Source organism: Rhipicephalus microplus, chromosome 4 (genome assembly GCF_043290135.1).
Source record: "Rhipicephalus microplus isolate Deutch F79 chromosome 4, USDA_Rmic, whole genome shotgun sequence".
NCBI lineage: Eukaryota > Metazoa > Arthropoda > Arachnida > Ixodida > Ixodidae > Rhipicephalus > Rhipicephalus microplus.
Window position 1 is genome coordinate 106,640,078 of NC_134703.1, and position 27,353 is coordinate 106,667,430.

A 27,353-nucleotide genomic window follows, 5' to 3' on the forward strand; every position below is an offset into this window, starting at 1 on the left:
GGGCCATAAACATTAGGCGGCAGTGGAACGTCAGTTTGCTGGCCGCCTCACGTGCTTCGAAGCTCGACCTGCCGATGTCCCCCTGGACCACCTCATTCGCCACCATGCCATGACAGCCCAGAGCGATGCGTCCTATTTCCCGCTGTCGCCGCTACAACCATTCCCGGGTGGCCGCTGACATAATCACGACTGCGTTCGCAAATGTCAGCCCAGGCACGTGGACGAGCTTCCAAAGGTCACGTACCATTAAATACCGGTTGCAGCCCCACAAACAGCGGCGCCGGAGGATGCTCTGAGCCCGCAGTCCAGCTTCACGCGTCTTCACCTCATGTAGGCTGTACATGTCCGTTGATGCTGACAATTTTACACCCAGGTACCTGTATTCGGTGCAGCTGCTCACTTCGGCATTTCCCAGGGTCACAACACTCTCCTTGGTGTACTCCCCCACAAGTCTGAAAAGGGCTGTCTTCTTAACGTTGAAGCAGAGCCCCAGGCGGGTGATTTCATCCTGGCAGATGTCCAGCAGTGCCTGCATTTCTTCGGTGCTTTCTGCCATGAGCACGATGTCGTCTGCGAACGTTAAGCCCGGTAGACGATGCCTCTCGTCGATACCGCTGGTCGTGTGGTGGAGCCGAAAACCAAGGCTGGAGCTAAGAAGCTTCCTCTCGAGGCTTGAGACGTAAAGAATATACAGTAATGGTGAAAGTGGGCAACCCTGACGCAGGCCTTTCACTACTACAACGGGGTCTGACTGAACATCTCCGAAGTGTGCCACTACAGTGTTACCTCTGTACATACGTCTCACGGTCGAGATGAGGATCTCTGGAAGGCCCAAGTGGTTCATGCAATCAAACAACGCTGCCTGCGGGACACTATCGTATGCTTTCTGTACACCCAGAAAACAGCATAGCAGAGATCGCCCTTGGAGCTTCGCTATTTCGCCACACTGGGTCAGAGTGAAAATATTATCCTCCAATCTACGACCCGAACGAAACCCATTTTGTAGTTCCGTCAGCAAGTTCTTCGTCTCAGCCCAGCCACTTAGCCATTCCCTTAGGATACCGGCAAACATTCGGTACATCACGCTAGTGACCGTGATAGGGCGATAGCTCTCAGCAGGTCCGCCACGCCGCCTTACTTTAGGATCAATGTTATCCGACCCTGACGCCAGTCCTTTGGGATTTCAGCGCCAGAAAGGATGCTTGACAGCTGGTCTGCAAGCTTCTCCCTAGCCTGTGTGCGGAGCCACTTCACCAGGCGCGCTGGCACCTCGTCGGGCCCTGTTGCAGTTCAAGTCCTCATTCACGCTAAGGCACGGATGACTGTCACACTGCTCACCGCCCAGCGCGGTTCCGCTTCCTCTTGTCTTTCGCCGAGGGCAGGGTGCAGTGTCGCGGCCGCGGAAGCATCCCTGTCGCCGTCATTTCCCGTCAAGCCAAACATCCCACTGATGTATCATGTCAGGTGCTGCCGCACATGTGCCACTGGCTGGTTGGTGTCAGCATCCCTCAGTTGGGGCGAATTCTGTTGCCGCCTGTCTAGTGTTTGCACATATTGCCAGAACTTCTGGGCTGCGTTCTTGCCCTCTTCGCGCAGAGATGGAAATAGCTTCTTGTTGTACTCGGCAATTTTCGCCTGCACCAATGCCTGTACCTCGTGCTTCAGTTCAAGGTATTGTTCAATAACTCTGCCAGGTTGCTGCGCATGCCTCTGTATCCGACGACTGCACCATCCTTCGATGCTCCCTGTTTGCCTCTCGACGCCTTTCCAGGCTTCCTCAACATCACTATCCCACCACGGACTCTTTAACGCTCGTGTCGACCGTCTTTCTGGGACCATATGTGAAACGCTAAAATCTTCTTGCCACCTGGTGGAACAAATTTCAACCACACTATTCTTTTTACGTTGCCTCTGAGATAGGTTTCAACCATGTGTGAAGTGCATATTTAACTATGGAATACCAGAACGAAAATCTAGGCGAGTCTGTCAGATGGCATAGTTAAACGGGTAGCGTGAATAAACAAAGTGAATACCTAAGCGAGGCACAGAAACACGAGAGAAAAACAGGGGCGCACGAACGCCCACGTACATATGTGCCACTACCAGACACGTAAATCGAGCGTTAGGATCACCTTTATTTTTTTGCTCTCTTGAACTTCTCGCGTGTGTTTGCAAAAGAGACTGCCTGAACACGGAGTCGTTAACGGTGCTATGTCGTGCAACGCCTCCGCATCTTCTAGCTTCAATCAAGGAAAGAAGGAAGTGCCTGGAAACTGTGGCACACGCCCATGCTGGGGGATTGGCCAAATAAATAATGTGACGATGGCATTTCGCCGTCATCTTCTTTTTTCAGTAGCACTGCCAACGTGTGTCAATACGGTTAGTTTCGAGCACAGCAAAAATGCAGATGACGTGTTCCGGCAGGCTGCTAGACACCGCGTGAAAGAGCAAAATGCAAGAAAAGAAAGCAAAATGCAAGAAAAATCAAAATAAAAAAACCACAGAAAGAAATTATCTGCCAGTGATATAGGAAGCACAGAAGAAGATGTGCGAGGAACGTGAAGGCGATGCAATGCGAATAAAGAAATCGTATGAACCAGAATTATCATACGGAAGGCTAAGGCGAGTCCCCATGGCCTCTGTAGAATGGAACAGTAAAACAAGAAAAAGAAAGCTAGACCAGAAACCTTAAGGTGGGCGGGTGAAAGAGAGGTATGGAGAAGGAGTGTGAGGACGTATGGCGAAACGACAAACAAGAGTTCAGCATAGCCATTGCCGGTGCCAAAAAGGGACCCTGTGTCCCGCTCAATATCGATCGTGCAGCGCCAAGGAGCCTGCATCCCTCTGTAGCAAGCAGTGTACAATTGAGCCTCACAAGATGTGGTGCACGTTTGCGAGATAACTGGGTCAAACTGCAATACAACCGCTCTGAAAACGAACTAGATAGGATGTAGACAGTATACTAACGTTTTGATGAACCATTTCAGAATGGTTTCAGAATGTCTGAAACGTTGAAACTTTAGCCGTGCAGAATCATTAAGAGGAACGCCAAGCTGGGGCCATAAACTGATCTTTCTGTTCAAGTTACTGCGCCCTAGAAAACTGCCTTTAGGCAATACACTCACTGGAAAAGTGAAAGTGTCCCGGCTGCCCCTCCCTTCCCAGTGTATACACCTGCAGACTTTCCTGCACGTACAAGATTGCTAAGATTAAAAAGAGATACGAATGACGCAGCCACGGGGTAAGAACAAGCCAGGTGATGACACTGCTCCGTGCGCCGCGTCCAGATTGTGTTCGCCGCCTAGGCTGTTTTCGTTTGGTGCGACAAATGGCGCTCGCGGAAGGTGGGCCAAGACGGTCACTAGGGAGCAACTCGATCCGCGTGTAGAAGGTTATTGCTGCGGAGCCTCACCGGTTTATTGCGCTCAATATACAGATGTACATGGATGCCAATAAGGTAGTACGCTGTGACTCTGCTCTCACGAAATTGATTTCCCAATTTGATATGTAGTTTATTGGATAACAGTATTTTGTGATTAAATTGCACGGACAGCAGCAAACGTTGGCCTCTGTAAAGCGGTTGCATTTTGACGCGACAGCACAAAAGAGCTCGTTTCGTTCAATTTGTGATGTCGGTGTCGGCATTTTCGCTTCAGAACAAAAAAAGCGACGTTGCCCGTGAGCGAAAATTTGAGGTGTTTGCAATAAGAACAGCAGCCCGAAAACAAAGGCGCAGTAGCGATTACGAAAGCGATAGTCTGTGCATGCGTGCGTGTGTACGTGCGTGCGTGCGTGCGTGCGTGCGTGCGTGTGTGTGTGCGTGCGTGTATGTGTGTGTGTGTGTGTGTGTGTGTGTGTGTGTGTGTGTGTGTGTGTGTGTGTGTGTGTGTGTGTGTGTGTGTGTGTGCGTGTGTGTGTGTGTGTGTGTGTGTGTGTGTGTGTGTGTGTGTGTGTGTGTGTGTGTGTGTGTGTGTGTGCTGATATCATTGTTGCGTTTTGTTGCTCATATGTATTAGGAAACTTACAAGCATTCTATCACGAACTTAAGTTGACACGCCACCCTTGACAGTCTTGCTGTTTGCTTCGCGCAGATCTCGGCCTCTGGTAGTCTAGGCAGCATGATATGGTGGGAAAACTTCATTGGGTCCTGGAAGTCGACCATGGGTTAACCTGCACAACACCCATGTCGGCACTGTCAGGCCAGTGTCATCAGCCGTACTTTGCTTTATTTTATTAGGCCGCGTGGACTTCAACTTGACGGAGTGCTTATGAGACAGCGGTTGCGAGCGTACTGCTTAAAGCAGTATATGTATTTTTAATTCAACCCTTACACCATTAAGGCAGGATGCTCACATTCATATTCCGCGTTCGATGAAGCATCTAAGAGAAGGAAAGAGTGAGAATTTATTAAAAGGCAGAGAGGTCGGCCTGAGCTAGTTCGCTCTAGCCTGCTACTCTACACAGGGGATATGGGACAGGGGAAGGAAAGAGGGATGAAGGGTGATAATGGGGACAAGAAGAGGGGGTGCGTATGTACAGTAGCCACTTAGCATAGTACCCTGCAGTCTAGTTTCTTGTCCAGTGCTTTTTATAAAGTCTAGAACAGCCTTTTTAGCAGTTTTTGAAACTGTTTGGTCGTTCAATGCTGACAATATGTGGCTTTCAGCCCCGTCGCGGTGGTCTACTGGCTAAGGTACTCGGCTGGTGACCCGCAGGTCGCGGGCTCGTATCCCGGCTGCGGCGGTTGCATTTCCGATGGAGGCGGAAATGTTGTGGGCCCGTGTGCTCAGATTTGGGTGCACGTTAAAGAACCCCAGGTGGTCGAAACTTCCGAAGCCCTCCACTACGGCGTCTCTCGTAATTATAGCGTGGTTTTAAGACCTTAAACCCGATAAATCAATATGTGGCTTTCACCTAATGGTGTTCGTCCGATGCTTGCCAACGTTGCAGTTAGCATTTTTCTTTGCGCCACGTATAAGGCACAGTCACAAAATATGTGAGCTATCATTTCGCGCACTTGGCAGCGTTCAGAATTCAGGCTGTCCGCACGGCCGATTAGGTGGGTGTAGTGGCGAGTGAAGGCGAAGCCCAGGCGAATTCGGTGCAGTATGTCTTCGGCTGATTTTGTTTCTGGAAGACGAAAAGTCATACCGGTGTCTGTTTCCCGCAGGCGCTTGTTCTGGTGATCTGGTAGCGACCAGTAAGTGGCAGCGCATTCGCGCATAAGTGATCTCAACAATGTGTTGACGTCACTTCGCGAATACGGTACTTTGACGTACATAGGAGCGTTGCATACTGCCGCTCTTGCTTCGCTATCGGCTGTTTCGTTGCCAACCAGGCCACAGTGTCCAGGAATCCATTGGAGTGTAATCAAGTGACCGCTCCTGTGTGTTAGGTCAAATGCTTAGACGATTCCTAACGCTAACTCGTAATATTGGCCTTTTCTTGAGCAAGAATAGATAGCTTGAAGCGCTGATTTTGCATCAGACAGAATCGTCCATTTACGCGGTGCTTGGTCGTTCACAAATTTTATGGCTTCTTGTACAGCAACAAGTTATGCACCTGTCGAAGATGACCTATGATCTAATTTGTACTGTCGGGAAATACCGAGTTGAGGGATCACGAAGGCTGCAGTGGAGGCGGATGAAGTTACGGATCCGTCGGTGTAAATGTGCACAGAGTCGCTGTATTGGTCATGTAAATGTGCCAAGGTGAGTTGCTTGAGGGCAATATAAGAAACATGCGACTTATACGAAATTCCACGTATGTGAAGGCACACCAGCGGTTTAGTCAATGTCCATGGAGGCACTGCTGGGATTATGGCAGCTGCAAAGCCTGAAGGGATCATGTGCCTATGCATATCGAGGCATCGCGAATAGCTACAGCCTGGTCGGTCCACTTGTAGTGAAGACAACGGGTGCTGTGCATGTCGGGTCAGCAGACGAAGGTGCACTCAAAGAGGCTCACAGGACGTGTACACCTGTATAGGGTAGGTGCGGGACTCCTCTATAGTGCCAGAGGTTGACGTTCACCGTGGCAGGCCAAGACATATTCTCAGTGCTCGTGCTTGAAAGCTCTCTAAAGTACGAAGGCACGTTGCCCGCATGCTGAAAAGTACAGGTGAGCTGTACCGTATATAGCCCACAAACAATGCCTTGTATAACTGCAGAAGACTTTTCTCTGAAGGGCCCCATCTCAGTCCTGCTATAACACGAAGGACATACACAAAACTGATTAGTTTGTTTCGCAGCACAGTCACATGCTTTGACCAGGACAGGTTGCGATCAATGACGACCCCTAAATAGCGGTGGTGCTTGACCGCGGGAATCAGTGCTCCGTGAGCGAAGATTGGGTACCGCGACATTGATTTCTTCGTAAATGCCAATGCAGCACATTTTGCTATTGAAAGTTCCAGGCCCTGACGACGTAAGTACTTAGATGTTATTGATGTGCCTTGTTGTAGCCTTGCTCGCAGTTGTGGTCACGTTGCTCCAGATGCCCATATGCATATGTCGTCCGCATACGCACTGATTCTGACAACGTCGGGAAGCTCAGCTTCAAGGCCAATGAGTGCTATGTTAAAAAGCATGGGGCTCAGGACGACGCCTTGCGTAACTCCACGGCTTACGAGGGGCCTGGCCGTGTCACCGCCAGATGTCGACATAAAAATGGTACGTCCTCTGAGATAACTCACTATCCATTCGTGTAGTCGGCCACCTACGCCAATGTCTTCAGGTGCGTCAAGAATAGCCTCATGGTAGACGCTATCGTACGCTCTCTTTTATCTAAGAAAATGGCCCCTACCAGTCTCCGACGTTGTCTTTTCTTTTCAACAGAAGAAACTACATCTACAACACCGTCTATAGATGATCGACCTCTACGGAAGCCATTTACAAAATCTGGTGAGCCGACATTATTCTCCAGCAGCCATTCCAATCTTGCCAGCACCATGCGTTCCAACACCTTACCGATGCAACTGGCCAGAGCAATGGGCCTGCAAGAAGACAACTCATGTGAACACTTGCCTGGTTTCAGTAAGGCCACTATGCGGCTGCATTTCCAACTTTCTGGGACTGTCGCTGTTTCCCACGTAGAGTTGTAGAACGACAAGAAAGCCTGCCTTGCTTCTTGGCTGAGGTGATATAGAGCCGAATAAGTAATTTTGTCATGCCCTGGTGCGGAGGACCGTCGGGACGCAGAAATCGCAGCGTCGAGTTCGTGCATTGTGAATGGCAAGTCGAGGCGATAGTCGCTGGATGGCGGTGAGGCTAAACACGAAGGTGATATCGATGAGGAGGACATACCTACGAGTAAGTGGCAGTAATCTTCTGCAACCTCTATTTCAGGTCGACCGTGCTTTAGAGCCAAAGCTCGGAAAGGGAACAACTATTGAGTGGGCGTCTGAAGGAATCGGACAGTTTGCCATATTCGAGACAGGGGTTTCTGGGATCAAGAAAGCTACAAAATACCCTCCATCGTTGCCTATCGAGCTTATCGAAGTGTCGCAATACATGCCGTTGTGCTTGGCGTGCTGTAAAGAGGTGAGATGGTGATTTCGTCCTCCTGTATTTCCTCTCTGCCCGGCGACGGATTGCACGGAGGTATTCATATTGTGCGTCAAGTTGTGATCTTGGTAGCGACACATTCACAAGTTTTGTATGCGTTGTTAAGGCTCATGCGATAAGGCTTTCTATTTCAGATATAGATTGAATGTTCCCACACTGAGCATTTACAGAAGCTTGGAATCCTGGCCAGTATACGCTTTTCACAGGCAGAAGAGCTGAACGACGGAATCCTTTTAGCTGTATATATGTAGGGAGATGGTAACTTCCACGTGTTTCAACGTCTACTAATTAACAGGTGGTAGGCAAGAGACTTCTGCTCTGAAAACATACGTCTAGACAGCTACTGTACGATGCGCCACGGAGGTAAGTAGGTGAGCCATCGTTAAGGGACATGAAGCCCTGATTGAGCACAAAGTCGGCAATGTCCCTACCACGGGTGTTCATTGAGGCAGAACCCCACATGGGATGATGTGCATTAAAATCCCCAAACTAATACATGTGGTGCAGGGCAAGCTTGGAGCACAAACAAGAGATGGTAACAGTCCACGTGGCTTCTAGGAGGAATGTATCCACCAATGATTGATATTTAACGTCGCTTGCGCTTTATAGATAAGCAAATATAGTCGTTAGAAGCATGAGGAGCCACGGCATGTCTCACGTACGTTAAATATCGACGTACGCATATAACTACTTTGCTCGCATTTCGATCATCGCGGGACCACAAAGTGACGTATCCGAAAATCCGAAACGACGCTATCATATTCGGCTCACATATTACAACCAACGGAAATTTGTATTTGAACATCCATTGTCGAAATTCAGACAATCGGATTCGCAAACCTTGAGCGTTCCACTGTCTTATAGCAGAGGTGCGCACACGGTCATCGAAGAAATTCGCCATATTGTTTATGGAAGGGCCAGCAGTAGCGGTTCCAGCATGTTGAGGATCTGGACTGCTGTTTTCGCACCTGGCGTGTGTAGCTCGTTGAGAATGACAGGAATACAATTTAGTAGATGCTTCAGCATCGTTTGGTTCTTCTCAGTGTCTTGGCTATCATTTTCCGCCCCCTTTGAAGTTGCAGCCCATGATGTGGTCTTTTTTATTGCTCCGGTCGGTAGCGAAGGCCACTCAGTATCTGAAGCATCGGCGCGCAACGCGGGCGTTGGTCCACTTTCTGCATCCCTGGGACGTGGTGCGTACAACATGGGTGTAGCGGCCTGATAATGCGCACGCGTATGTTCATCTGTTGCTGATGGTGATGCGTCACTCCTATGTCCACTTTGCTTTCGCAGGTGCCTACGTTTTGGACGACGTCTGTGTCGGCGGATAGACGTGACAGCATCTCTGTGTGTCGAGTTGTCTCTGACCATCTTCCGCAGGACGCGAATTTCTTCTTTGATTTTCGGGCACTCCTTCGACGTTGCTTCATGTGCACCAGAGCAGTTAGGGCATTTCAATGGAACAGCAGTATCGCAGTTTTCGACCTTATGAGACCCGCCGCCCCGCCGCGGTGGTCTAGTGGCTAAGGTACTCGGCTGCTGACCCGCAGGGCGCGGGTTCAAATCCCGGCTGCGGCGGCTGCATTTCCGATGGAGGCGGAAATGTTGTAGGCCCGTGTGCTCAGATTTGGGTGCACGTTAAGGAACCCCAGGTGGTCTAAATTTGCGGAGCCCTCCACTACGGCGTCTCTCATAATCATATAGTGGTTTTGGGACGTTAAACCCTACATATAAATCAATCAATTATGAGACCCGCCGCACCACTGGCAAGTTGTCTCACTTTTGCACACTGCGCTGACGTGTCCCAACTTGCAGCACTTGTGACACTGCAAAGGCCGTGGCACGTAAGGGCGCACGGGATGTCTCACGTATCCAACCTTCACGCTAGGGGGCAGAGTTTCAGAATCAAATACTAGTTTGATGCTGCGAGACTGCCCGAAGCGGCGTATGGCCACGATTCTGACTGTCGACGTTACAAGATTCTGGAAATCAGCGTCTGTGATATCAGCGTTGACGTCATTTATCACGCCAGTCGTTGTTCCTTTCCCGTGAGCGAGAAACGCGCGAACTGAAATACTTCCAAGCTGCATGACGGCCTTCAGTCTGTCAAGAATAGTTTTGTGTGTCACATCAACTGACAATATGTTTTTCCTGCTATTTATGCGAATTTCATTCAGTTGAGCAGGTGCAACTCGCTCGAAATAATTAGTCAATGACTGCCTGTTTAGTGAGTTCCGGTTGTCTGATGTAGAGATGGGTACATACGAGATGGTGAAACATCGCTTGCGCTAGACAAAGGAAGCATCTAAGGATATCTAAGGTCTTTGCCTTAATATCTAAAAGGTGTTGTGTCGTAAGTACCATAGTCGGAAGCGTGCCCGCAATGTTTCAAGACGGTGACAATAAAGCGCTAGTGACATTCAAAAAACCAGCAAACTTCGTTTGACCACTTGACCACAACAAACACGGAAAAATAGTTATATTGATGACGGCTGCATCACAGAATTAGTATGTACAAATATATCTGTTCACTGGTTATTCTACATTTAAATTTTCTCGGTCAAATAGGCATAGATGAGGCAACTGAAAAAGTGACATATCAATTTAAAACAAGAAATTACTTTTCCGTCGTGATGAAGAACTCAGCCGGTAACGGCACAGGCCTATCAGTGTCGTGTTGAGAAGCATCCTCCTTTTTTCGTGGAGGAGGCCCGTCACTCTTGAAGTCAAAACTCTGCCTATTGCTGGCGTGCCTGGCGGTTCATCATCACCACGCTGTGGAAAAACTGTCTCTACGCGCAATAAATTTGGCGCATCCCCAGGAATTCTAGACATAGCAAGTCGCGCCATCTCTCGACGGCGGCTGGTCCCCTCACCGTAACTGAAAGGAAAGCGCAAGAGGAAAAATTATATCTCACGAACCAGACACGATTTAAAAAACGACTTCCGGTTTATCATACTACGCAACCACGAGAACATTTGAGGCCTAAGTTCAATAGCGTGCCCCTAAGTTCCTTTCTTCCAAGACAATCTGAATATTTTTTCATACAGCCTAAGGGAGCGGCCCCAATTTTGACACAATTTGGCCTGTTTAAACAATGATTGCAAAACTTAGAAAATAGATTTCGAAAACGACTCCCGGTTTTACATTGGCCAATAAACGATCTATTGACTGATATAATGTGTTAGTTTGTAGCTAAAACCATGTAGCTTCCTGAGTCGTTTTTGTCAACCTTATAGACACTTTTCATAATTATAAAGCTGGCTTTTCTGAAATGTACCTTGTTGCATAACGGAGAAGCCAACTAACAATTAGTAAATAACATGTTGCATCTTTTGCTTACGCTCTGACAAAAAAAACGCGTTCATGTACAACTAGGGGTTCATTTCCACTTGATGAACGGCAGGTACTGCTGTTAGTAGGGCGAATATGCAGTGCAGAGAAGAGAAATCGCAGAATACGAAAAGTGCTTATTTGTTGTTCTCAAGGCCCGCATTTGCATCGGTGTTTTTCAGAACTGCTCGCAGCACTCACAATGTTTTTCAATGCACGTAATTTGTCTTGCGTTTACTTTCTCACGTATCACTCTTATAAAAAATCACAAGGTTTGAACTGCAATTCGTGCACCAAAAAGAGGACTAAGGATTGCTGCAGCGAAAATAGAATGGGTTGTGAGTAATATCATTCGGAATAACCATATCGTGCAAGATTACTTTAGATGCGAAGCATTCATTATGAACTTTGGTAAATTGGGGCGTATCTGTCTTTCTATCTAACCACTTTCGACTTTGTGCTCTCTGGACCATATCGTTCATGAGGTTTATATCAAAACTGGTGTGGCAAACACGACTGTATGATGATCATAAATGAGAGCTCACATTAAAATCATGTCTTCCTTCTCATGAACAACATTGTTTATATGCCATGGTCATGGTGCTATAGTGGCCGTTTAGTTAACTTGATATATACCAAAATCGATACTATGGAACACTTGTGTCTGGCTAACATAAATGACCGACAGTAATGTGAAAATCGTGACGTGCATGTCATGTAGCATGACAATATGTCATGCGCATGGTGCGTATGTGGCCGCTTGGCTAGCTTTACATGTTCCCAATTTGGAATTCTGTCACGTGACTGTATAACGATCATTGTAGGAGTTAAGATGACAATCATTAAATCCATGGAATGTACAACATGATTTACGTGCCCTGTTCACTGTGCGCTAACGACCATGTCGCTAGCTTGTACAACCAAATTGATATTGCTTAATATGACGGTAAGGCAAACTATATTACATGTCTACACATGTAAATTATGACATGCTTGTTACGTAAACATAGCTTACTCCTTGCAGGCTGCTTCTCATTACACCAGCTGAGTATGCGTTAGGAAGGAAAAAAAAGCCAAATACGTTATACTCGTTACTCAAACAGAAAGGGAAAACGTTACCACCCTGCGTTACTTGCAAAAAAAGGTAGCACGTTACCGTTACAGTTACCAAGAAAAGTGGTGGACAGTTACCTCGGCCGTTATTCCGCGGTCGTAAGTTTTAAAATGTGTGTTTGCTGCAGGGCCTCAAATAACAAATTCTAAGATCTCAAATGTATGTTCCACACAAAAATTCTAAACTAAACTCGGATTATACCCGAAAAGCTCATTCAACAAAAATTACTTGCACAAATGTATCGAAATTTAGCATTGTTTATCAGCTATCCGAAAGAAAGCATCATGAAACTCAAGAAATTTAGTGTAACTGTTTTTTTCCTGTTCCTAACAGCACATCTACTGGACATCGCTCTGACATTGTGCAACAGGTGCCAGTACAGGCAATCACGAAGGCTTGCATTTCTGCCTTCCTTTATTTACTTTTTTAAGATGGGGTGCTTGCACTATTAAAATATATGCACAAATTTTGTGGAAGTAAAGAAATGCTTTAATGGCATACGCACGAAAAAGTATCTGCGCAAAGATTTTTTGTTTAAACCTGTATAGTCACCACGAAAGCTTGCGAGTGTTCGTGTGAAGGTGTTCGAGCTTCAGCCTGTGCTCAGGCAACACCACCTAGGTGGTGTTGGCTCAGGGGTCTAATAACCAACAACGTAGCGGCCGTCGGAAAGACAAAGAAGCAAAACTTCTTCATGAAACAAAGTTGATAAGTCCTATCAAATTTGTATGAACTACAACGTATTAACTATCATGAAACGTTGCATATTTAGACAATTCTCAAAAATAATTTTCTGCGCTTTACAAGTTTCAAACAATGTTATTTGCTCTCTGTTTTGCATACATTTCATGCGCAAAATTTCTTATTTGTAACTCTAATATTTGAGTTTCACATAGTCTTATGCATAATATAATAAACATCAGTGGTTATTATACTCTAGAACATATTTTAAATCAATTCTAGAACGACGCCCTTGTACGCTGAACGCACCACATCAATTTCGCGTTTGTGGCATCTACCACGTTCTTTGCACAAGTGGCTGTTAATATGGAAAACGACCGAGTGAGGTTCGTCACCGGCGCTCCAATATTTGTCACTCTGGGATCCTTGTTGTCGCCATTAACTATCAGCCGTAACTGATAGCCAAGAATCAGTATTTTTATCGAAATAACTTGCATTGAATTCCCTGTTGTCACCATCTTCAGGTACCAGCTAGCTGAAATGCTGCGTGAACTCTTTATCGACGGCGCGGAGCAAGAAAAGGTGGCATCAGACTAGTGCCGGGGCGCTGCGCCGTGCTCCCAAGCAGGCTGCAAAAATTAGGCGCTCTCTTCTTCTAACCACTACTACCACCATCCCCCCCCCCCCCCCCCCTAGTTCTTTGTGTAGCCCTTTGGCGCAGCTGGCGCGCAAGGAAGGGGAGAAAGCACAAAAGAAGGCGAGAGGTCCCGGCTCCGGTATGGCGCGCGGTGCGTGCGCGGCCAGAGCAGACACCATTGACCCTTCTCTAGTTCTGCTTTCTCTTTCTCTTCTCTCCCACATTCCTGCTCCTTTCTCTCCCCACTACCCATCCCCTGCGCTTCATTGTTGAGGTGACCTCCTTCAGAGAAAGACAGTAACGATGACTTGCTTTTCTCTTCCTCTAGCATACTTAACATACGTACGGCCAAAGCTCGAATACGCATCGTCCATTCGGAATCCATCCCAGGCATACCTCGTTAGCGAACTAGCAGCACTTCAAAACCGCGCTACCCGCTTTATAACCTCACAGTTCTCCAGAGAATTCAGCGTCACCGCCCTAAAACAATCAATTGAGCTGCCATCACTCGCGTCGCGCCGCCTCATCTCGCGCCTATGCCTCCTCCACAGTTTCTTTTTCCGACCCCAATCAAGACACGAACTTTTACAGCCCCCAAACAGAACTTCTTCCCGCATTAACCATTCAAACCCCATTGCACGAATCAACGGCCGTTCATCCGCAATGAACGACTCCTTTTTCCCCCAAGCAATAACACTTTGGAATCGCCTTCCCGACACCATTGTTGCCACACCTGACCGCACATCATTCCGCGCAAAATTGGAATCCCACTTTGATTCCACCCATTAACCCGTGGCTGTAAATATATTCTACCAACGTACTGTATGCATAATTTGCTTGTGCCTAGTTGTTTGTACTCTAATTCCCAGCCAAAGCGTTTCTTTTGTGTGTTATTTGATTCATTTTTGTTGTCATTTTTGACCAAACTACCATATTAGAACTGTACTGTTTATAATAATTTGTTCAACTTGAATTATACACACTCACAGCGTATTCCCCCCCCCCCCTTATTTAATGCCCTCGGGCCTTTAAAGATGCAATAAATGAAATGAAATGAAACACTTTTTCATGAACGATTCACTGTCATACCTTGTCGGAAGTGGAGGTGCCGCCATGATGTTTCTGCTGCTTTTCCTATTCATGACCCACCTCTCGGCTAGCCCTCCGGAAAGTGCACACCCCTTCACGCGCCCACTCCACCCCATTCATTCTGTCCCACCGCTCGGCCGTTTACCCTGTCATGCAGCGTCGCGCGGCGCGTCGAGGTGGCATTCCTTGCGAGCTTAGGAGGAAACTCCAGACAACACTTGTGGAACAAAGAAAACAATATTTACTTTCTCACGTGTTTAGAAACAAAGGGGAAGGGAAAAAAATTGGTTCCAAATCTGCCTGTTATACCGCAAGTGTAGTCGAAAGACGATAGTCTTGCGTCTGGAGAGAGTGAGCAAAACGTTTGTTTGATGTTCTGCGCAAGAAAATCGCTGAATAATATTCTGGAGGCACTGCGTTAGAGTGCCTCGAGCGTGTAGCGGAGGCGAACGAGCGCACCGAGTACACAATAGACACAAGCGCAATCTGGCAGTTATCTTTGAAAACAGAGGCGTGCAGCCCGCGGAGAAAGAGGCGCGCCAGTGTCGGAGGTGATAAGGTGAAGAACGCAAAGCGACGGGCAGGTGCCACCACAGTGACGTCGTATCAAAGCGTCAGAAACACCTTTTTGAGCATCGCGCTGCACTGTCAGCGCAGCGCGATAAACGCTACATTCCTTAGAGTTAATTGTGTGTGCATCTTCTAGTATAAAGGCAGACATACAAAACTTCGAAGTGTTGTTATGGCGCCTCAGATATGCGCAATATTTGCTTTTTAATTGACAATCGCACAACTATGAACGGTAAACCTTGAGCAATATTGGCGACGCTGCGAATGGGGTTAGCCGTTTGGTGCCGTACGAGGTATCGTTAGAGCGGACAGACAGACAGACAGACAGACAGACAGACAGACAGACAGACAGACAGACAGACAGACAGACAGACCAGAATTTTTCCGCCGAAGGTTCCCAAGAAAGATTATCTTAGGGCGGACAAACAGACAGACAGACAGACAGACAGACAGACAGACAGACAGACAGACAGACAGACAGACAGAAAGAAAGACCAAAATTTTTCCGCCGAAGGTTCCCAAGAAAAATTATCGTCTTTAAAAGCGGAAAGAAGTGGCTTAATAACTTCCTTTTGGAAGCTCCGGAACAAGGCGGTGGGGGAGGTACAATGGTGCACGCTACTTAAAAAAGCGGCTGCAGACGCACTGAAGAGGCTTGATAAAGTCCCTTGCACTGGCGCTCTGAAGTGCGATAAAAGGTCATTGTGGCCGCCACCCTCAGGTACCTAGCACAGCGAACCTGTCTGTGAGGATAGTTATAGCGCGAGAACAAAACGACGACACAGAGACGACACTGTGTCGTCGTTTTGTTCTCGCGCTATAACTATCGTCATGTCATACAAACTAGCTTAAGCTAGTTGGTATGACATGACGGTATGACATGAAGCTAGTTGGTATGACCACACTGTTTGTGAGGTCACGTGCAACTTATGTACTCCCAAGGCGCACCCGTTGCACATGCGGAGCGTCGAAGCACTTGCTTTAAATGCGAGTCGTTGTTGATCGTACAAAAAATTTGTAATAAAAATAGCTGGTGGTGTGTCAGCACCCATAATCTCGTATTTTGTGAGCAAAATTTAGCTCACAGTTGTTGGCCAACTGAGATCGAATGGTTTGTCTAAAAAAATAATAAAAAGCTTACACATGCCCTCGCGTGACGAGAAGACCAAACACTTCACGCCCAGAAAGCTGCTAGAATCATAGACATGACGCTGCCCGACAGGCAGGCATAAACTTTTTGTGTATTGTTAATTTGCATGTATTTAAGGCGGAAAATTACGAAGCCGAATTACGCAAAGGCGTTAACATCGAAACGCCGAAAAATTTAGAAGCCGAAAGATAATTACACCGAGAAGATAAAACACCGGGAACTATACTTGACCCATGTCGAGAACCACGTGAAGTTTGATCGATACGGAGAGAAATGGACGAAGACGCAGTGTGGTGTGCTCCCAGAAGGGAAAAGCTAAACTTATTTGCAGGGACTGTTATGTTTATATGTTTGACAAGAAAGTAGGTTCTGCCGCGCCGTGGTGATCAAAAGATTGTGGCGCTCAATTGCTAACCCGAAGGTCGCGAGGCCACACCCTCGCTGCGGCTGCTGTATTTTCGATGGAGGCGACAGTAAATTTCGTCTAGTTAAATTAGGTTCACGTTAAAGAACCTCAGAATTATTATTATTATTATTATTATTATTATTATTATTATTATTATTATTATTATTATTATTATTATTATTATTATTATTATTATTATTATTATTATTATTATTATTATTATTATTATTATTATTATTGAATGTACATTCTGAATGCTATTGGTGGTGTGAGACGTGAGTAAAATTCAGCGCCAAAGTGGTTACTGACCTTACTGTAGAAGGTAATGCCATAATCTCCAATAAAGTGATTCATGCTTTCCTGGCTCATCGCCTCCTTGAAAAGTGAACAAGCTGGACTCAAAGACAATGTCAAGGAAGAAATTAGACGCAATGACCACCACTCGCAGAGCAAGAATCAATGTTTTACTATAACCTGCCCCCCCCCCCCTTTTGTTTCGGAAGATCGCACGTGAGGTGGTATGCCACCTGCATGGTTGGCGTGATGTACGTAATTCTGCTTAGTTGCGGTACAGTTTTTATTGGCCAAACAGGCCAGTGCGTAAACGAAAGAATTAGGGAGCATGAACTTTCTGTGGAAAATAAAGTTTTGGCACATTTGCATGCGCACTGGGTTCTTGCAAGTGTGAGCCTGGGTTTTCCGGTCACCCGTTCTTGGAAAGAGTAATGATGCCTTAGTGGGCGAAATTGCGAAAGCACATTACATTAAAAAGAAAATAGATATGCGTGTTAGTGATATCTGTTGCTCTGCAACGTGGTGAATTCATTTTTTTAGGATTTTTTTTTGTTTAGCGGCTTTCGTCGTTATTTTTTTTTGTAAATATGATCACGTTTCCTGAGGAGCATGTGATGTGATGAGCGCGCGCATTGTGCTACGGTTATATATGCCGCTGATGATCTCAGAATGAAGTTACCTGTCAGTTAAGCCTCTGCTGTTCTTTCCTTGTTTGTTTTTCCTTGATGGTAGGCATCTTTTTTTATTTCCATGTCAGTTAGCATGTATCAAGTAGCCAAACAAAAATTGCCCGCAGCTTCCCTCGGGGAAACACTGAGGAGGATGCGGACCATATAATTGGTTAACGGGGTGTTAAAGTGCGACTTACTTGGGTCGATGGCTAAATTGGTTAACGTGGTTGTGAAATGGGGTGTTAAATTGCGACTTACTTGGGTCGATGGCTAAATTGGTTAACGTGGTTGTAGGAGGGGGTGTTAAATGAGTGAACACGTACACACGTATGCGAAAGGGCGGCGCTGGTCGAAGGGACGTCGATCATTGTGTTTGTGGATTCGTTGGAATTCATTTCACCGCGACCTTGGACGTCGACGCGCCGTACCAACCAACCGACGAGCGGCAACTGAGCGAGCGAGCGCCGACCTTGAGTATATATACAGCACGACGGCGCATGCACTGTCAGCTGTTGAATGTTCTCGAAGCGCGACGCCACATGCGCGTCCACTGGAGAATCAGGAGAATTGTAGATGTCGAACGCGGTGTGTAGAGGAGGAAGGGTGCACAGATGGTGGAGGAGTGAAGCGCGCGCGGTGTGTAGAGGAGGAAGGGATGCACAGATGGTGGAAGAGTGGGCGACGGCGCGACGGCGCATGCGCGCGCGTCAGCTGTCGAATGTTCGAGAAGCGGTGCGGACGGCGCACTACAAGGCGCGAGTATAAGATGCTCCGCATCTAAAAGTTTTATTAAGCCAAGTGTAACGTGAAAATTATTTCGCAGCTTCCCTATAGGCAACCAGTGCGATATCGACGTTTCAAATTTTAACACATGTTATATAAAATGCAATATAGATTACATGCACATGACGTCATGATCATAGCTTCCTTACATATTCGTTCACCAACACGGCACCTTTGACGTAAAGGCAGCATAATCACAGCGCGTTCAACCTGCGTCAATATGATGACGATGTGGCGAGAATTTTGTTGGCCTCTGTAAATAACAAGGAAAATTCAACAGCACTGAAATGAACGTGAATGCACGAAAAAAGAGCTGACATAGGCAAGCGCTGTCCTTCGTGTTTACTCTCGCGCTGTCTAAATTTTGTTGATGACGAAATGCCAGCTCGCCCAAACACTCCCTTTAATCGGTTCCGCCAATAAGATAAAGTAAGAGAAAAAGTACAGACATAATGACAGCATTAACACGTGACGTCACAAACATTGTGTCACGTGGTACCCAACATTGCAGTTTCAGTGACGTACGTCTATGAAAGGAATCGCTCATCTTTTCGATGACATATGGAGTTATGCATTTTTTTTCTTTTTTGAGGGCTTCAACCACATGCAAAGAAAACATGGATGTTGGAAAAAAAGATGCAAACCGTATAAACATTGTACAAATCCGACGGAACCTTTATTCTAGCAAAATACTTTATGTTCGACTATAGCTAGATTATAGAGGCATTTTCTCGTTTCGGCATTTCAATGTTTCGCCATTTTGCTTTTTTGGCATTTCAAATTTCAGTTTTTCCTCAATTCGGCTTTTTATATTTTCTGTGTTTTAAGTTTTAGCAATCCAATAATTCGTCATTTTCAATTTGGCTGTTTTGAATGCCTACAAAAAGCCGACACTTGAGAGGCTGAAATATGGAAAGGCCGATTGTGGGAACACCCGAAATTATAATGCCTAAAATCTTAATGCTGAGAAATAGAAATGACGATAAGACATAACGCTGGAGACCAAGTGAAATTTCTTTCATTGACTCGAAGTTTTATTCATTCCGAGGAAAATGGACGAAGACGCGGTGTGGTGTGCTCCTAGAAAGGAAGAGCTAAATCTTCGAGGACGCCAATTGAGCTCCGCTTCTGAGGTTAGAACGCGGTAGCGTAATCATGCTCTATGCACATCGCCTTCTGAACTGCTAGCTGCATGTCTCAACCATATTGTGAGAAAACGAACGACTTTGCCTGTAACATTGGTGTTTCGAACTTTCCCAGAATGTCTGCTGCAAGTACAGTTAAGTGCAGGCCATAATTCTTCATTTGGCGAAATAGTAAAGGGGTCACTACGCGTCTGAAAGGCAACACACGAACCAACCCAGATGATGCATTAGCATCATCTTTGTTGATGCATTAGCAGAGGATGATAATTAAACAGGACTAAGAACTTCACAATGCACGGCCCTTTAAAGCATCCACTCGTTGCACAAATTAGCATTCTATGTTCCACTATGTCATTTTATCATTTACCCCCTTAATTGGCTCGGACATGACCACAATGCCGCCATGCCGCCATGCCGCCATTCTGCATCGGCCTCTGATTTCGGCCACTCCTCGATGCGTGTGACAACGTGAATGAAAAATAAAACCTTATGAAGTTAATTTTTTCTTCGCCACTTCTTTTTCTGATACTGAGGATAAGTTCACGCACATTCGTCAAACGAAGAGTGCAGTAGTTCAAAAAGAACAATTCCGCCATCTCCACGAAGTGAATGATGATGGAGGAGCTCGCTCAGAATTTATCGGGAGAATCCGTGAGTATTCCGTAGAATTTCTTTATAGTCTTACAAAGACGTGACACGTTGTTGTAGGAGTGGTTGTATATCCGCTTGTATATGCTCAAGTAGATATTATTTACATGTCGATGCACTTATTTACAAGGATCACATAATTCAATACAGAGAGGCAAGACACGTTTTCTTTTGGAGAATACAATTTTGTAGTCGGTGAGGTATGTAGCGAGGGAATCTTGAATCAGAGGTTGCATTTGAAAGTTGAAGAAAGCAATGTCGATACAGGTTCTGGGTCGAGGTTTTCTTGCCGCCACCTGCGTGTCACCTCTCTTACGCGGACTCTCAATTCAGGTCCGCCTTTCGACGAGCCTTCTTCGCAGCACAAAGTACTCATAATGCCCCACAGATGTGTAGCGGGTACCTCGCTTATCAGCAGAATGAAGAATGGCATAGTGGGTGCTAGCATACGTCATGAAAGTTACTGTGGGTACACTGCACAGCTGAATCTCTAGCGTAAACGCCAAGGGACATGCACTGGGCATAATAAACTTGGCGAGCAAGCTCCTAAAGATTTACCGCAATCCCACATTGCGAACGTGAATATCCTGCGACACTCTATAAAAAAACAACACATTTGGATGGGGGAGTATGTTAGAGTGATACTCGCTTATTGGTCATCGTGGTAGATACTCATTGGAGTAGACCCAGGCTAACGCGTAAGAGACACTGTGAGCTTATTGTTTGCAGCATCTTTTCTACAGAGTTCGGCAAACTGATGGCACTAAAGAAAACATCGCTATAACCTGCCAGTGTTTACAACCTAGCGACATTGCAAGCTCTGTTCACCGGGGTTAACGGCGCAGTCAAATGAAGTTCCAACACGGGCTCATCAGATAGGCAATGATACGTTATTCGCCGAACCCGCAAACCCAAAGGTAAATACATGTGCGCTGCTAACGGGAGATCGACCGTGAAAAGAGGAGGCCTCGACGATCGAGTGGCCAATGTTTGCGGCGCGGAAGTTTCTATAGATGCGATCGTAACGCGATCTGCATCCTATCTGCAGAGGAAACGAATCCCAGTGAATACAACTCTTGCCAATGCACGAACGTAGCAACCACTGCCATGTCGTGAACGAGGAGAGGCTACCCGGAGATGGAAATAGATATATAAACAAAAATAGGTAAGCGAGAGTATACTGCGGAATTCCACGAATGGAAACACGCTTGATTGCGGGATCTCGAAAAGAGGCGATATTGAAAGCCTCCCCCCTCCCTCGCTTTTTTTTCTTTCTTCGGTTCTTCTGAAATGAAGGAGCGTAATGCAATATAGAATTCTTTATTCGCTTCCAGGAACAGCCAGTTTGCCCAAACTCGAAAATTCGCGCGAATGTTTCGTTTTAGTTTAACTTGAGGAAGCATATTGAGTGTGTTGCAGAAATTGGTTTACCTGTTCTAAGATTCGAACAAATAAACTAGGGTTTACCTCTTCGAACCTTAGATTACCGGGAGGGCGGTGAATGATGTGCGAAAGGCGAAGCGGAACTCCAGCAACAATGAATTTGCTGAAATTGTGCAATCTCTGGTGTACTTGAGCTGCGCAAGTGTATGTTCATTTGAGACACCGTATTTTCGAATTTGTGACGAAGTTTACTAGGTCGAATCATCTTATTCGGTATCTCATGGTTAACTTTTTTATTTGTGTGACAGTGCAACAGATGCATGTGATGAACACATGCACCTAAAAACACATTAGCGAGAAAAAACATGCAAGAGCAATCACCGATGCATCATGATATATATATATATATATATATATATATATATATATATATATATATATATATATATATATAATTGTTATGGGCAACTTATGTAATAAATAAATACGGTGCACCATGCTCGGCGAACAAGATGGTGTCAGTTCATCAACCACCAGCCACCAACGTCGTCTTTTTCTTTCTTGCAGCCAGGCTGTGCCGGCTGTTGCGTATCATAACCCCCCGGTGGTAGAAGCACCGTCTCGGTGCTTGAGCAACTCGGATGCCGTAGAAGGAGGGTGATAAGGCTTGAGTCGAGCTATGAGCACGATGTCACTCGAAGGTGACGATGATGACGTTGAATCGGCTGGAACGATCTCGTATGTAACGTCAGTCACCTGGCGAACGACGCGGTATGGTCCAGTGTAGCGTGACAGCAGTTTTTCAGAAAGCCCTACACGCCGTGTGGGAGACCAGAGGAGGACAAGGGAACCCGGTGAAAAGTGCACGTTTCGATGATGGGAATCGTAGAGCTCTCTTTGATGCTCCTGTGAGGCCTGCAGGCGGCTGCGGGCTAGTTGGCGTGCGTGGTCGGCTCGCGCGATGGCTTCACCGGCATACTCAGCGACCGAGGGCAGCAAGGTGCCAAATGGTAGGGCGGGTTCTCGGCCGTATAGAAGATAGAGTGGTGAATAGCCGGCAGTGTCGTGACGTGACGAATTATATGCGAACGTAACAAATGGCAAATGAACGTCCCAGTCCTAGTGGTCGGCCGCTACGTATTTAGAAAGCATGTCGGTTATGGTGCGGTTGAGGCGCTCCGTAAAATCGTTCGTCTGCGGATGGTACGAAGTGGCAAACTTGTGCTTGGCAGAGCAAGAGCGCAGGATTTCATCAACGACAGCTGATAGGAAGGTCCGGCCCTTGTCAGTGAGAAGTTGGCGTGGAGCTCCGTGTGCTAAAATAATATCATATACCAGAAAGTCCGCCACATCGGTTGCGCAACTCGTCGGAAGTGCTCGTGTGATAGTGTACCGTGTCGCATAGTCAGTGGCGACAGCGATCCAATTGTTGCCTGAGCTGGAGATCGGGAATGGGCCAAGCAGGTCGAAGCCAACTCGAAAAAAAGGTTCTATGGGAATGTCGATCGGCTGAAGGAATCCAGCTGGTAGGGAAGATGGCTTTTTGCGGCGCTGACAGGGCTCACAAGCGGTGACGTAGCGTCGAACAGAGCGGGCAAGACCAGGCCAAAAGAAACGACGACGTACACGGTCGTATGTGCGAGAGACGCCTAAGTGGCCCGCCGAAGGAGCGTCATGAAGTTGGTTGAGAACAGTCGCATGAAGATATGCTGGTATGACGGGGAGCAAGTCATGGCCATATGGATCGAGGTTATGGCGGTACAGGATGCCGTCTTTTACCAGAAACATTTGTAGAGATGCGTCGCGAGGCATTGACTCAAGCTTGTCAATGATGGTTCGCAAAAAAGCATCCCGGCGTTGTTCGTGGCCAAGGTTGAGTAGCTGCGTCACAGACAGAAGGTCTGGAAAGGTGTCAGTATGGGCAGCCTCTTCCACAGGGTAGCGTGATAAACAATCCGCATCTTGATGTGACCGTTCTGTTTTGTACGATACGGTGAACGTGTATTCTTGTAATCGTAGGGACCAACGAGCGAGGCGTCCTGTGGGATCCTTAAGTGAGGCCAGCCAGCAGAGCGCGTGGTGGTCGGTGACTACCCGGAATGGACGCCCGTATAAGCATGGGCGAAACTTGGCGACTGCCCACACAAGAGCGAGACACTCACGCTCCATGATTGAATAGTTGCGCTCGGCTGTAGATAGCAGTCGGCTTGCATATGATATAACACGGTCATGTCCGTGTTGGTGTTGCAATAGCATTGCCCTGATGCCATGCCCGCTAGCGTCAGTGCGAACCCCGGTTGGAGCTGATGGATCGAAATGAGCTAAAATCGGCGGTGTTGTAAGGAGCGTCGTGAGCTGGGAAAAAGATGAGGCTTGATCAGCGCCCCAGAAAAACAGGGTGTCCTTCTTCAGGAGGTTTGTGAGTGGGCGTGCAACGATGGCGAAGTCCTTAACAAACCATCGAAAGTAAGAGCACAAGCCCACAAAACTGCGAACGTCCTTTGTTGACTTCGGAACAGGAAATTCCGTGACGGCGCGGATTTTCTCGGGATCTGGGCGGACTCCTGCGGCATCGACGATGTGGCCAAGTACGGTTATTTGACGACGAGCAAAGTGACATTTCGACGAGTTCAGTTGAAGTCCGGCTCGACGAAAAACTTCAAGAATCGCCGATAAACGCTTCGAATGGGAGCCGAATGTGGGCGAGAAAACGATAACGTCGTCTAAATACCTTAAGCAGGTTGACCATTTGAACCCTTGGAGCAATGAGTCCGTCATTCTTTCGAATGTGGCCGGCGCATTACAGAGACCAAAGGGCATAACTTTGAAGTGATAAAGCCCGTCAGGAGTGACGAATGCGGTCTTCTCACGGTCCATCTCGTCCACAGGGATCTGCCAATAGCCAGATCGAAGGTCGATAGTGGAAAAATACGTAGCACCGTGAAGGCAGACTAAGGCATCGTCGATGCTAGGCAACGGGTAAGCATCTTTCTTTGTAATTTTGTTGAGATGCCTATAATCTACACAAAAGCACCATGTTCCATCATTCTTTCTGATCAGGACGACAGGAGAAGCCCAGGGGCTACAAGAGGGCTCGATTATGTCTTTTGCAAGCATCTTTTTGACTTCCTGTTGTATGACTGTCCGCTCGGACGTGGAAACACGGTATGGACGTCGGTGAATGGGACTCGCGTCACCAGTATTGATGCGATGAGTAACAACACTCGTTCGGCTTAAAGCCGTGCTGGCGAAGTCGAAAATGTCACTATAGGACTCAAGGACGTGACGAAGGGCTTCCGCTTGATCAGGAGCTAGGTCTGATGGTACCATGTGGTCAACGTCGTCGCCCGATGAACGTTATAGAGTTGGTTCATGGTCTGAGGTGCAGCAGTCATCCACTCTGAAGGGTTCAACCGTATGGTCTTGTAGAGCAGTAATTTCGGCCAGGGAGATACCTTGTGGAAGAATTTGGGCAGTGAGGGCAAAATTGACAATAGGAAGGCATGTGCGGTTTTCAACGATTGTCAAAATGGTGTGCGGAAGAGCGACGCCATGCGTAGGCATGATGGCATGAATTGGGGCCACCATGTAATCGCCATCAGGGACAAGTGGTGTAGAGAAGAGGTCGATATGTGTGACACAGTTAGGCGGAAGGCGTGCGAAATCAATGCAGCAAAGGCGACCTTGGGGTGATGGTCAGATCAGAAAGTAAAGGCATTTCAAGGTCAAGACAGCCGGCTGAACAATCTATAAGGGCCGAGTGAGCGGTTAGAAAATCCATGCCTAGAATTACTTGATGAGGGCAATTTTCTATAACGGTGAAAAGAACAGCAGTGCTTCTATCGGCGATAGTCACATGGGCAGAGCACATGGCAATTATCACGGCAGTTCCCCCGCCGGCGACTCGAACGGCGCGGTTCAAGGCGAGTGTGATAACTTTCTTTAGGCGGCGACGAAGAGCAGCACTCATTATGGACACATGCGCGCCGGTATCGATCAACGCGCGCACAGGTACATTGTCTAAAGTAACATTCAACAGATTCCGGGTGGTCGGTAATGTTACACGAGGATTTTTTGCAGAGGTCGTCGTCAACGCAGCTTCACCTCCAGAAGCTGCATTGCCTAGTTTTCCGGTCGGGGGCGCTGCGAATAGGTCGGAGAGGCAGGACGGCGTTGTGGGGGCGAACGAGATTGACGGCGAGTAGGGGATGGTGAGCGGGCGTAGCGAGGCCTCGTCAGAGGTGCAGCAGAGTCAGAGGATGTGGTCGGCATAGGGGAATCGAAATCAAATGTCGATGACGACTGGTGGACAGAAGTGGCCTGGGTAGGAGGCCCATAGTGTGCCGGCGGAGCCCAGTGATTGCGGCAGTGGCGAACAATATGACCCACACGTCGGCAGTTGAAGCATACGGGCTTGTCGTCCAGTGTACGCCGTTCGGACAAATTGCGCTGTCGAGAGTAGTTGGAACCAACTCGAGGAGCGGAGGGACGACGATAAAACGGCTCGGCAGAGTAGACTGGTTGAATGGGGTGTAGGCCGACGTTCGATAATTCTTGACGAACGACAGCTTGTATCAGTGAGATAGTGGTTGGTGAAGGATCAGGCATTGGAAATGGAGTAGCTGCTGGTTGGGCTGCCTCGACCTCACGACGAATGATTCGGGTGAGGTTGTCACATCGGGGAACAGGGCGGACGGCGTCATCACAAGAGGAAGTAGCAGCTGTGTTCGGCAGGCGCGTGATGCCGTGGGTGACGCGGCGGGCTTTAGCCTGTTCCAGACGGCGGCATTCTGTCAGGATCATGTCGATGCTCGTGACATTATTAAAAACCAGCAGGTTGAAGGCATCGTCAGCAATCCCATTGAGGACGTGATTAACTTTTTCTTCTTCTGACATGCGCTGGTCGACCTTGCTACAAAGCGCCAAGACGTCAAGAATGTATGAGACGTACGATTCAGTAGACGTCTGGGCGCGAGTGGCGAGAGTCTTCTTGGCAGGGAGCTGACGACCAGATGAATCGCCGAAAAGATCACGGATCTTCGATTTGAAAAGATCCCAGCTTGTGATTTCGGCTTCGTTGGTTTCGAACCATGTCCGTGGCGTGCCGTCGAGGTAGAACACAACATTGGCGAGCATGAGCGTGGGATCCCAGCGGTGGGTAGCACTGACTCGCTCGTACCGGTGCAGCCAGGAGTCAACGTCGATGGTACCGTCAGCGGAGAAAGTTCCAGGATCCCGCAGGGGTGGCAGGGTGACGTAGGTTGTCGACTCGGATCGAGAGACCGGTGGGGATGAGGCACTGGCAGTTGAAGTAGCCGAAGAGTCCTCGGTGTTGCGACCGCTGCGCGTCTCCATCGAGGTACGGGAGTCGTCCACCTCCACCAGTAATGTTACGGGTAACTTATTTAATAAGTTAAATACGATGCACCGTGCTCGGCGAACAAGATGGCGTTAGTTCATCAACAACCAGCAACCAACGTCGTGTTTTTCTTTCTTGCAGCCAGGCTGTGCCGGCTGTTGTGTATCAATATACATGAGCGCTTCCACGGAACCAGGTGATGTGTGCAAGACATTGCCTGTGTTGACGACGCAGACTCAACCTATAATTTATTGAAACATGGAATACGAAACTATGGTGGTAGTTGCAGTAACGTACAGTCGGAATCTTTTACAAATAAAACATGCCGAATAGGAAAATTCACGTAGTCAAAAATAATGGTCCTTTTCTTAGCAGTATATGCCCCACCGCGGTTGTCTAGTGGCTTAGGTACTCAGCTGCTGACCCGCAGGTCGCGGGTGCAAATCCCGGCAGCGACAGCTGCATTTTCGATGGAGGTGGAAATCCTGTAGGCCCGTGTGCTAAGATTTGGGTGCACGTTAAAG

The 27,353-nt window shown here is 47.5% G+C and overlaps 1 protein-coding gene across 2 annotated transcripts in view; it reads right to left on the reverse strand.

Moving 5' to 3' along the window:
- The window catches only part of LOC142814565 (uncharacterized), a 416,641-nt gene that overhangs the window by 243,800 nt on the left and 145,488 nt on the right, over positions 1-27,353 (reverse strand). The window lies entirely within an intron of this gene.